The sequence below is a fragment of the Triticum dicoccoides genome, chromosome 6B, assembly GCF_002162155.2.
Source record: "Triticum dicoccoides isolate Atlit2015 ecotype Zavitan chromosome 6B, WEW_v2.0, whole genome shotgun sequence".
NCBI lineage: Eukaryota > Viridiplantae > Streptophyta > Magnoliopsida > Poales > Poaceae > Triticum > Triticum dicoccoides.
The window spans coordinates 164,465,551-164,477,300 of record NC_041391.1 but is presented as its reverse complement, the minus strand read 5'-3'; the positions used below and the strand labels follow the sequence as shown (position 1 = coordinate 164,477,300).

Here is an 11,750-nt window from a genome sequence, read left to right as displayed (position 1 = left end):
ACCGGAGGTGCCTACTACTACGTGCTGTCCGCTGACGACGACCTGGAGTAGTTAGGAGGATCCCAGGCAGGAGGCCTGCGCCTCTTTCGATCTGTATCCCAGTTTGTGCTAGCCATCTTATGGCAACTTGTTTAACTTATGTCTGTACTCAGATATTGTTGCTTCCGCTGACTCGTCTATGATCGAGCACTTGTATTCGAGCCCTCGAGGCCCCTGGCTTGTATTATGATGCTTGTATGACTTATTTTATTTGTAGAGTTGTGTTGTGATATCTTCCCGTGAGTCCCTGATCTTGATCGTACACATTTGCGTGCATGATTAGTGTGCGGTCAAATCGGGGGCGTCACAGTACTGCACAGTACTGTTTATACTTCAGAATTTTTTCACTAGGATGTAATTAATTGTCCCGGCCCGAGGTAGCTCTATTGTTCGCACATCTAACATATAAAGCCTCAAGAAGTGCTAGGCATGACCAATGGCTTGAGCGCACGGTACCACCCAAAGGGAAAAAAGCACCGCACTGCATGTGGGAGCGAGGGCGCACCGCACCACACGAGCGGAAAAAACACCGCACCGCGCGAGGGACGAAAACGACATCGAACCCTAGCCCCAATCCACAGCCCCACGCCCCTCACTCCTCCCTCCCTCATCCGCCGCCTCTCCCTCCCACCTCCTCCTCCTCCTGCGCTGTAGGAGCCCCGCCACCGCCTGCTACTCCTCCACCGCCTCGCCTCTTCCTCCTCCCCGCCTTCCCATCGCTCGCGTGCAGGCCATCGTGGCCATGCGCTTCGCGTTCGAACCCGATCTCCAACGCCTGCTCCGGGTTCGCGCGGTACGGGCTCCCCTGCATCCTCCTCCTCGCGGCCGAGGACGACGCCTCCGGAGTAAGCTGCGGCGCTCGATTCGATCTGCGGGAGAGAGAGAAGATGAGAGGGAGAAGATGGAAGGAGAGGAGGGAGAAAGAGAGAGAGGAAAGAGGAGAAGGAGGCGCGGCGTCGGATGGGAGAGGGTCACCGCCGGTCGACCGGGAGGACAGAGATGGCCCTCATCCCCGCAGTGCTGCCGTCTTCTTGCGCCAGTCATGGCCTGGACGAACTCACCCGCACCAGCCGAGGTAGGCCTCCACCATATTCTCTCTTTCATGGTCCAGGCGACCGAGGCAGCCAGTCCGAGATGAAACTACTTGAGGTTTCAGTGCACATTCTTAGATTTCTGCTTCCACAATGGCTTGGTGTACGAGGTGGCATGACGTGTGTGTGAGGTAGTGGTGGATCATTGGGGGTGAAGCAGGTCTCCTCGACGGGTGCTACATCTGAGGTGAGTTGTTTTGGTGATTCTCAGTCTACTCTGTCATTTCCTGAATAAATTTTCTGCAAAGTATTTGAGGATTTCTTCTGCGTCCCATCTGACGGGCCTTGGTCGCCGCCATTGCCATCCTTTTTCAGGTTTCACTACGAGAGGAGTTCGCCGACAGCCATGAGCACCCAGGTCCAGTTCCTATGGTCTTGTGTTTGCGAACAGCGGAGCAGGAATTGCCATTCTTGCTGACTCAAATGTTGGGTCTGGTTGCAGTCAGGCGGTTGGCGCCGACGGTGGTGGGGATGTCCCCAAGCTTACCAGCCTGCCTCCTTCATGCGTGGTTGCGTGCAGCCTTGGATCTCTGATGCGGATCTGAATTTGGATAGGTTGCCTGCTCAATCTGTAGAATTGATTGAAGATGAATCCTGAAGTTGACAAAAAAGGTATGGTTTGCTCTATGCTTATACTCAGTAATAAAATACTGAAAAGTCTGAAATATTTGTAGCGATATGACGCTGCAGTACAAGCGACTCTGCCCTTTACTTAATGCGTAGCTTAACTGATATAATGTTGAACTGCTGGATTAGTTTGGTGGAGTTTGATTATGAATTATGACTTCGATGGTCGATCCTACATGAGAGTCTGAATGTGAATTAAATGTTTAACTTACAGGCTTGGGGTAGGGTGTGCACCACCAGACCGGAAGCCGTGTGCTGGTTGGGTTAGTGCATTCGAGGAAACCTAGCAATACACTAATAATCCTACTGAAATGTGGTGAAGCCAGCTCACAAAGGAGCGAGAGTGCAAGAGCATGCTGAAGACATACATGCGACAAGCAGTCCAATGCACACTTTCTCGAGGCAGTACACGAGACTTCAATTTGACCGTTAGTCGGGCAACAACTATGATAAGGAAATGACAAGGATTCTAAGTTTTTTTTGGTTTTAATTTGTTTGGTCATAAAACTGAAAATGGTAGACTAATTAGTAATGTGAATGTGTGTCTTATTAACAGAGTGGAGTGGTGCCATAGAGCGGCACACATGCAAGGGTGGGGGTCGGGTCAAGGCTGCTGTTGGCAGCCTGGATGTAGGCGATGGTGGCGGCCGGCGGGGGTCTGGCAGACGAGGGAAGGAGCAGCAAGGCTGGTGATGGGCCAAGTGCCACCAGAGGAGGGTGAAGGGGCGACTTCGTGCTTTGCAACAACAATTCGTGTCCATGGTCCTCTTTCCTTTCGTACTAATCAGCTCATTGTTCTTGTTCATACCTGTAGGCCATACATGCTCATTTTTCTTCTCTATATTTTTTCTTGTTTATACCTACAGAAAAATTTGTGGTGGTGATGATTGATCTAAGTATCAGATTGGTTATATGGAAATGGGGCTTTACTTCCGGAGATGTTCCCAATGAAGGAGCTTCGAGGCGAGCACTGCAATGATGTAGTTTTGTATATGGCATAATCTGTAGGAACCCTCTCTTAGTTTCTTTTGTTCTTCGTTTCGGTCCTGTTGATCAATGCCAATTAATCTAGCTATTTTCATTGTACCCAATGCCAATTAATCTAGCTATTTTCGTTGTACCCACGTGCCGAGATCTGCACACACAGAATTCGTGCTGATTTGTTTAGGTGTGGCACGTATCACAGCTACAACAGCAATCTGGTAATTAGTGCTCAAATAAGGTACTTTTCTTCTCCCCTTTACATATCATGGACATATGTGGTGGTTGCTTGACATTGCTGAAGCGAGGACTCTAAATGTATTTTTCTGTTGTCCCTGATTATCTTAGTTAGGCCGTATGTGTTCTGCTGGTCTATTTTCATTTGTCTACTTTTATAGAATTTCAAAGATATAATTTCCTCTCATGTAGTTGCCTCATTCTTCATATATATACTAATCCTCTCCTAAATGATAGATGAGGCAGGTGATCTCTTTTATTTTCCTTTCTGCAAATTAGACCAATAGTATTTTAGTCAACTTCAGGGTATGTTAAATATGACAGTTAATGAAGATGATCGTTCTTTCTATTAAGAGTACACAATCTGACTCATTTTAAAATAGCATCTTATCTTTATAAAAACACTAAGCTGCTACTTTAGCAAGTGTTTTACTTCAACATAGATTGCTGCAGGAAAGAAAGTTTTTTTTTTTGCAATAAAGCAAGCATTGAACGCACTGAAGTGTCCGAAGAAGAAGAGCTTGAATTTTTTACCAACGTAAATTTAAGGTAACCTTATTCATGCATATGTTGTTCCTTTCAGCCATTTGTATCTAAATATCAATACTCATTTTGAACTATATGCTCAGGCCGGCCTTTTCGTTTGATGTTATTGGTGTGGTATGTGTATAATTATTAACATGGTTGCGATTTTAGTGATAGCTCGTCACACATTACAGAAACCTATTTTCCATTTTGTGGCTCTATGCTCATCTGTGCCTAGGTACAGCTATAGCATGGTGAAGGAACACTACATGCATTGAAGAAAGAAAGGAAGAATGATGGTTAGAACCACTGAGATACTGAGTCCGGCCAACTAGATGAGTGTCAGCAGCGTAATTCTTCATTGGAAGAGGTGACAAAAATTCCCCTTTAGAGTATATTAGTTGTTTAGTCCTTACTGAGATAGACTAACACGTAGTACAATTTTTTTTGACTGCACCCTTACAATTTGGCTTGGCTGGATACAATGTATTTACTTTAATTCTCTTTTGAGTTAGCAAATAATGACCAGTTAACAATGTTTTATTTGATGTTTCAGGACAATATCAGCCGGTTCATTGATCAAAGTGGTGGGAAGCTCCCGAAAACACCCTTTCCAAACAGAATTTATTTTTGAGATCTCTTTATTTTTCATCATTATGAAGGTTGATTTTACCTATTTCACTTGAATGGTGACCTTCCCACACTCCCAATTTTTGCTTAGGATTCTCGTTTAAATGGTGAGCCCTCAGATTCTGAATGTCGGCTCTTTAGTACTGTTTATTATTTTAAGAAAATATGAGCAATGTGATTTTGTTCTCTAGAGACTGGAATTGAATAGTAGGTCCTTTTGGTATTGTCCTCTTACCATTTGTTCCTAACAGATGCATGGGTTTGACTATGCATTATCATGTGTTTTGTTTCAAAGGTAATATGCCCTAAATCATTTACTGAACTTTCAGTTCTTTTTTGGAACCAGGCGAGTATAAACAATTTGTTATCTGCCATCCTAAATTGTTTCCCATGCCATCCATGTAAGTTTTAGTACCTTTCCATGTAGGTAGTGGGCGATCAAGTGTGTGCATTTCATGACATACTTTGTTTTGTTTCAAAGGTAATATGCCCTAAATCATGTACTGAACTTTCAGTTCTTTTTCGGAACTAGGTGAGAAACAATTTGTTATCTGCCATCCTGAATTATTTGCCATGCCATCCATGTAATTTTTAGTACATTATACTTAGTTTGGTGTATGAGAGTAGTTTGTAACTGAAGGAAGATTGACGCCATGGCTGCAACCGGTTCAGTGACTAAGATTATTTCAGGAATAATGTACATTTGGTGCTCCCTGCACTTAATTTTGGACGTTGAATACTACTCTTGCTTTGACAGCTCACTGATTTTATTAGGAAACCTTATCTGTTAATACTTTCTTGTCAAACTCATAACAAGTTATAATAATCAAACTATATAGTGATGTTGAGGGATTAACCAGGACAAATGCTAGCCAACGTCCCATTGAGTAGGCCTTCCCAGGCTCCTTGAGTAGCTGGCTCCACTGGGTACATAGACGATTACCTAATGTGTGGTTTCTTTAATCACCGATCGGTTATTGAGAATCCGAATCTGCGATTAGTATGCAGTAGTAAAGAGGTTTCTGTTTGCAAAAGAAAGCAAGTTTATGTACTTTGTCGCCACTGCAAGCATAGAAAAATTGTTTATGTTGTATTGCTGGGATAGATATGTCTTATACGTTGTTTTGTTCTTATAGTCACAGCCGAGATATTTGTGGTGCTTGATTTCTTCCTATGTATTTGTTTTCTTTTTCGTGATTTCCTATATATTTGTTGTATAAACTCAACCTAATTAACGTGTGTAATGATGAAGCACGTGGGGTGCAGATGAGGATGAAATGAGCCAGGGAGAAATATTGCTGGTAGAAAAACAGGCCTCCCAGGCCATCCTGACCAAAAATGTATTCCCTGATTTGGTTAAACAGTCATGTATTGGCCCCTGGCTGCCTCAAGTGGTGGATGCCGCCGGCTGCCCAATGACCATCAACACATATGAGCTCGGTTTAATCAGAGGTGAGGCCTTGCTTCTTCCGCAGTTTTCTTCTCTTCTTTTGTGTGGATTTGCATCTTGCAAAATTGTAATTTCATGGTGGGTCAGTTTGGAGGCTTCATATTTCACAATTATTATTGTGTGGTACACCCTAGAATTTGATTTTAACGCGTGCTTGCGCATATTTGGTTAGGATTATCATGCTTGTTTTTATATGTAATTGCTATGTTTCGAGGCTACTTATTTTATTTAACCCATTATTTGCCATTTGAAAATAATTTTGGCATTGACATTTGCTAATTACAAATTCTTATCATTGGTTACCGCGTAATTCTTGCTTGGTTTTTGGTGTGATTTCATCTTAGTTTATACTTGTGTATGGACCACCCATGTTTTGTGAAACAATAGTACACCCAAAAGGAGAAGTTGTTGAGATGATAGTCATGACAGCCTATAACACAGGCGCGGTGCTTGAAGCTCATGAGTAAGAAGACAAGAAAAAACCATTCTAAAGTTGGAGGGATTCACAGAAAATGCATAGGAAAAAAATCACTAGGAAATCTACCTTCACTACATTTTGGAGTGTAGAACATGGACCATATGGGTCCAAGTAGAGAACATAAATATCCACTACTATTTCTATTTTCATCAGTTAATTTTGATATTGTTTCGGACAATAGATAACCTAGGCTTCGTAGTTGGTAATATTTATCAGAGTTTTAGTCTAATGTACTTTTCTGTAGCGGTGCTGCCATGAAGTTCAGTCTACAAACCTCTGTTGTGTAAACATAGTGCTGATCTGCTGAACTAGAATTATGGCCCTGCTTACCTGTGGTGCTGCACTTTACAACAATTCTACTTGTTCTTTCATAGCCCACCTTATGTGTGCCATCTTCTACTCTTCCCTCCGTCTCAGAATAAGTGACTCAAGTTTATACTAACTTTAGTACGAAGTTAGTACAAACTTGAGTCACTTATTATTGTTCCATGGTTTTTTAGTTATTGATGATGTCATATTTCTTTCTGCCTTTGTAGCTGAAAGATTAGTGAGACTGACTAAATTCTGGACATGTTCCATGTGAGAGAAATAGCATGTTGATTTCATCTTGAAATAATCATAGCTGAGGGACGAGGTCCGTAACTGAGGGTCATGTGCAGAGCTGGAGGAAGAAGTTGCGAGGCTTGGAACTCTGACAGCAGTAAGGACAATGCCTCTTTAGTTGCAATTGTGATACTCCTAATGTGCAAGTAAACACTCCTGTGACACTTCTTATGCTAAAATGTTGGTCGTTAGTACAGAGGTGGTAACATTATTTGGTTCTCTTGTATTGATTTCATAATACATGATGTAATACAATCCACATTGCATTATATTTTGAGTTATATCTCCTACTTACTCACTACTAACATTCTTTCTAATTCGCTTCTTGCGCCATTGGCACAACCGGGTCATCTAGTTTAACTTATAAAGACGCTAGGATAGCAGCCCCTCTCAGGCCATGCACGCGGCCAGCAAAAAGACGCTAGGATAGCAGCCCCTCTCAGGCCATCCACGCGGCCAGCAATTGCAAATTGTGTCCAGTTTCACTTTGTTCCCTGCCTAGCCTCTGTCGCTGACGGGTGGGCCCTAGGGTCATGGGTCCGTCGACGGGGAGCCTATAGAGAGTCTCCCCTTTCCTTCCCCAATCCACTGCCTCCTCTTCCCCTGACCCTCCCCCAATCCCCGCCTCCTCTCCTCCTTCCCAGTCTGTCGCCTCTGCACCCTGGCCGTCGTCCCTGTCCCCAACTGGGCTGCCCATGTATGGCGACTGCTCAGCGCAGCACCACCCCGTCCTCCCTCGTCAGCCGCCGTCGGTCTTCTCGCTGGGATGGAGGAGTAGGGGATCCCGCCAGATCCGACCTGCAGGCAAATGGCGACGGCGGCGGCGACTGGAATCCCTCAACGCCGGAGGAAGGCGTGCGACCGGCAAAGAAACCTGGTGATGGAGCAGGATGAGGTGGCGGTTCAAGTTCGGCGGCCTTCGCGTGTTGTGGTTGCAGGCGCTCCACTTCCTTTCCCCCCTGCCCTGGTGAGTCGTCCTTGATCTAAATATTTAATCCCCGCACTGATTTGTTTTTGTTATACAGTATGGGGGTCTGCAGATTATCCTTCCAAGGAGGTCACAAAGAGCAGCGACGACTTCTTGGTAATCTGCGATTGGCCACAAAGGATGAGGTACATGGAGGTATGGTGCTGTTACTGCTCGGCTACCCCCATGCTTCCTTTCAAGTTTAGCGCTTTCACTAACTTTAGCTAGGTTTGTAATTTCAGATTGCCAGCTACCTTCCATTGGTGTATATGCAAGCTACAGAGGTTTGTGGATCAATCTGATTATAGCTTTATTCTCTTATTTCATTGTGATGTTGTTTTAATTACCGCCATGTGAAATTAGGCGCTTTTTTTGGGGAGAAATTTTGTGATGCTATATATTTTCTGCAATCTATATTACTAGCTTACATGCTTTAAGAAGGAGATTTTAATCTGTGGCCGTGTATGATGAAAAAAGAATGTTAATTGCTAATGTTTTATTTTAGAAAACCAAATCTGCACCATGCCGATATGCTTCATGATGAGTGTGCTTTTAGCATCCTTCACCCTCTCAGGTTAGTGTTTTGGCCCTTTTAATAGTTTTTTATTTTCCTTGCTCGCGCCAGATTGTAGGTCTGCATATTCCTATATATGTGTTTTATTGTTTAGTGATGCGTCACTGCATCAACCTTGCAGATGGCCATTAGGTGCCGACCAAGAGGTGCATCCCATGAATCAAACTGCAATGGGGCATACAATAATTAGGAGGGCATGGCTATCGCTGCGGAGCTACCCTCCCCCTCAATCATGCACTTGTGCTTTTCAAACGCAGTTCGCTGCTGCTGTTTAATTAGCTCCTGCATTAGCAGTGGATTCAGAGTTTATTCTTCAGCAGATTCAATTTGCAGGAGACTCCTGTTGCAGTTTGGTGACATAGGTCTGTGTCAAGTCGCTTAACAAATGCAGCTAGGTTCCATTCAGTTAGCCAAAGCCATTGTGCATTAAAATTGTAGATGTGCATGAGAGTGCGGAAATCATTATGGGACGTCTATGAGCATGCCATATGCCCACGCTACATTCAGTTATTAACCACTAGCTTTATTACAGCACCCAGGATTTCAGGGTTTGCTTTACTTAAGTTAGTATGTACTCCAGCTTTTCATATACCACAGATGAATTGATTATATCTCTTATCATTTTAATATACTTCATTAGTTATTACTAAATACTCTAAAGCAAGTTCTATGGTAAATTTTGTTTGGGTCTATATATTTTTTGGATCATTTCCATATCTACATTTCTTACATATAAAGGTATGCTGCAAAAATTAAGGGTCTGGACGGTAATTTATGGTTGTTTCAGTTGCTGACCATGTGATTGTGGCAGTCTCCAATTTTCTTATGCATTCTTCATTGCTTGATTTTTATCTCAGATAAAAGAGGGCCAGCCACACCTTTGAAATAAGCAGCGGCCATCCAGTCCAGAACAGGTATATGTTCAGTTCTGGTTGCCTTCCATTTACTTGCCCGCATGCAACACTGACCTCACATATCTATTGTTTGTTTTGTTATAGACTGAATCTGCTCGGCAAAGTGTAAAAAGGAAATTACTGCTCGGCAAAGTGTAAAAAAGGCCAGGCTATCATTTATGTAGTTATTTGGAATGTCAGGTTAGGAATTAGGTGCTTCTCTCTTTACCATTCATTTGCCCCGCCACTCTTGATTTTTGACTTGCTAAGATATGGACTTTCTAAAATGTATGTGTGCAGATCCAAGAAATAAGATGAGAAGAGGAATCTAGCAAAGGAAGGTGAATATTTTCTCTTGTGAATACAACAAGGTCTGTTCCTGCCAGCGAGCAACACATATCTCATGCATGTACTCATTGTTGCCTTGGTTATACTGATCTATAAAGATAATTTCAGCCTTCCATGTATTTTTACATTTATTGTGTTGCAAATGAACTCTACCATGCTTTCTGATATACTCCTGCATATATGTATGTTGTACTAGAATTTCCTATTTTTTAACTATTGCATACCAGAAAATTGAATTGGCAATGTCTGCATAAATATGACGCATTAAATTATGTTTTGAGAGGGATTTGCTCATTTTCAGAACTAAGGAAGTTGGATGAGCTTAAAGCACCCATTCATCAGTTCACTGAACTTTTCTAATTGTATTTTAAATCCACAAGAGGGCAAAATCATTGCTCTTTCCCAGATTATCTAAATCAGATGGGCGGGCTCCAAACTCCCAGTGCCATTTGTCGTTTTTGTGTTTTGATTTTTACTCGAGTGCCTTTGGATCGATGGCACTATGGAGAGGTGACGTTAGAACGATTGATGGTTGCTTCTCTCCTGTAGAGTACATCTCCTTCTATATGTCAATATATCAACAAAACAAGAGATCTATAATATCATTGTTTATGGAGTTCACAGATTATTGAAGATTTTTGCTGCCATGGAATTGTGAGTTTGTGACTATACATTCTTGTGTCCTACATGTGAATTGAAGATATATTGTCTCTGTATGTGAATGTAAATATCCAGGTATGTAAGCAAGTCCTAACTTTTATTCACATATTTATCTATGAAATGCATGCAAGCAAATCACATCTTACAGACAAATGCCCCCTTATAGGTAAATGTGATGATTCATAAATTAGTCGGTTGGAGATCGGTAGACAGTCAGGTGTATTGATAACTGGAGTTTAGTGCTCAAAATCCTTCTAACTTTTCCACAGACTGTATTTTCTTGACATTTAAGAGAAGAATGAGTACTGTTAGTCATTCTCTATCATGTATAATAGTACAATATTGGAGATGTGAATGGAAATGTTCATTTAGTACAGTATTAGTAGATGATGATTACTTTTCTTCGCAGTCAACTCGTGTATTTCCTGATATGTTCAGTCTATTCCCAAATTAATTCGTAAAGTAGCCTTAACAATTATACAGTCTCTTTGTGTATTAGTACTCTGTTTTCTCTCGTTTTTGGTCAGCTGGAAGAATCATTTTGTCATAACATGTGAAAATGAGTTTATTTACCTACGCTGTTGCTTTTATCAGTTAGCAAAGATGTTTGTCAAGTGTAGTAAGTTAGGCATCACAGTGAAGCTTGGCAAAGGGACTTCTGGTGAGGCCTACAAGGCTGGAAGGTGGTACCCTCTGATGGATATTCATTTGTCAACTAATACATGACCACACTAGAGAAGCACACACTGCGCATACATAAGGATCCTATCAGGTTCTAAATATGTACGTGGATGATCTTTAAATACCTGGATGATTATTCCGCATAAACAAAGTCATATTGTCATTTTAACACAAGAACAAAGCAGTGTCCCATAACACAAATAGCTACAATTTGTGTTGAGTAGCGAATTCATTCATTAGTTATGGGGCATCAAGAAGAGCAAACACCAATGCGGTGAGACATACCTGTTCCATATAAACATGCGGAAAGTAGTAAATCCTTTCACCTTGGCGAGGCATTTGATCAACGGCCTAGCCCGAGCATGCCATATTTCCTTGTATAATGCGTCGCTAGGACTCCCTGCACAAAGGATTCATTATGTGAACTAACATGGCAAGTTTACTTTGTACTTCCTCTGTTCCTAAATGTAAGTCTTTGTAGAGATTTCACTATGGACTACATATGGAGCAAAATGAGTGAATCTACACTCAAAATGCATCTATATACATCCGTATGTGGTTCATAGTGGAATCTCTACAAAGACTTATATTTTGGAACGGAGGGAGTAGCATGGTAAATTTAGTTTTATAGCATGGTTAAAATGCTATGTCATATATATATAGAACAACATTATCACATCACATGAGGTATGTGATGTTAAGGGTCTAAAATGACTGGATCCCGTAACTGTAGCTTCAGAGCTCCAATAATTACATAGCAACGGTCTAATTGGTGAAGGAAGCCCATGAACAGCTTCAGAGTTAATCCCTTGAAAATTCAATCCAATGCCCTCATAAAACGATGAGGTATGAAACGATGCCGTCCATCTTGAGCACAAGCTTTATGAAAAGAAACTTGCGTGATTCCTCGAGCACCACCCTCCTGCGCCGTCGACGAGGAGGTCCTCGGACGCCAAGAACCTGCCT

The 11,750-nt window shown here is 42.2% G+C and overlaps 1 long non-coding RNA gene across 10 annotated transcripts; it reads left to right on the top strand.

The window, feature by feature from the left end:
- The first annotated feature begins 615 nt into the window (after positions 1-615).
- On the top strand, positions 616-10,516 carry LOC119320464. Of its 10 annotated transcripts, XR_005155010.1 has the most exons (17): positions 616-1,114; positions 1,209-1,317; positions 1,446-1,488; positions 1,573-1,742; positions 1,972-2,519; positions 2,624-3,870; positions 4,057-4,531; positions 4,612-4,662; positions 5,397-7,784; positions 7,871-7,912; positions 8,134-8,202; positions 8,324-8,564; positions 9,060-9,116; positions 9,201-9,296; positions 9,396-9,466; positions 10,068-10,178; positions 10,270-10,516. It is a non-coding gene; the product is annotated as an uncharacterized LOC119320464 (long non-coding RNA). The 10 variants fall into 10 exon arrangements; XR_005155005.1 differs by having other exon boundaries at positions 4,612-7,784; XR_005155008.1 differs by lacking the exon at positions 4,612-4,662 and having other exon boundaries at positions 4,057-4,611.
- The last annotated feature ends 1,234 nt before the right edge of the window (positions 10,517-11,750 follow it).